Source organism: Hyposmocoma kahamanoa, unplaced genomic scaffold, assembly GCF_003589595.1.
Source record: "Hyposmocoma kahamanoa isolate Upper Pololo Valley unplaced genomic scaffold, ASM358959v1 86, whole genome shotgun sequence".
NCBI classification, from domain to species: Eukaryota; Metazoa; Arthropoda; class Insecta; order Lepidoptera; family Cosmopterigidae; genus Hyposmocoma; species Hyposmocoma kahamanoa.
Window position 1 is genome coordinate 13,300,752 of NW_020654289.1, and position 1,072 is coordinate 13,301,823.

Sequence of the window (1,072 nt, forward strand, 5' to 3'; positions counted from 1 at the left end):
GTTTGCTTCTTATGTTGACAATAGGTCTCAGGCAGTTGTTGTCAGCAATTATATTTCTAGTTGGGCTAAAATATCAAGCGGCGTGCCCCAGGGATCTTTACTAGAACCGTTGCTTTTTACTATTTTTATTAATGATATTCACTTATGTTTGACATCTAGTAACCTGCTATGTTTTGCCGATGACATGAAAATATACTCCAGGATTTCAACCAACTTTGATGCTGAGGCTCTCCAAACTGACTTGTTGATACTGGAGGAATACTGTATTTCCAATAAGCTCGACTTAAATCCTGCCAAATGCTCAATAGTAACCTACAGTCGCAAAAACAATCTCTTAGTCTTTAATTATAAACTTGGCGGCCAGGTACTTAAACGAGAAAACAGTAATTTGGGTGTCACATTCGACAATAAACTTTTGTTTGATGCGCACATAGACAGAATGGTGACCAAAGCATCACGTGCGCTGGGGCTTATAATGCGTCGGTCTAGTGAGTTTCGGGATATTAAGACAGTTAAAATCTTGTATTGTACGTTTGTTCGCAGTATTCTGGAATACGCGTCACGTATCTGGAACCCACAATATGAGGTGTACATTTCGCGTATAGAACGTATTCAAAAAAGATTCATTCGTTTTTATGTTTCTGAACTAAGCGACAATATCATAATAATGATTACCTGCACATTTGTAAAATTCATCACATTCTTCCCCTCTACATGCGTTGTCAAATAGCCGATTGCGCATATATTATAAAAATTTCTCAAAATATAATTGATTGTCCCGAATTACTATACAAACTCAACTTTTTGACTCCCACACGTAATTTCAGGGTTAACAAAGTATTTGACATATAGCTTCAACCTATTTCAGAAAGATTCGATTCTGCTGCGAGCTTGCAACAACATCAATAACCTAGTTAATAAAATAGATATTGATATCTTCAATACCAAAATTGTCATAGCGAGAAAATTACTCAGCGACTTCTTTTTTATTTCTTAGGAAAGTCTTTTTTATTTCTTAGGATAGTCTTTTTATAAAGTTATATTGTAAAATTCTATTTCTGTTGATTTTTTT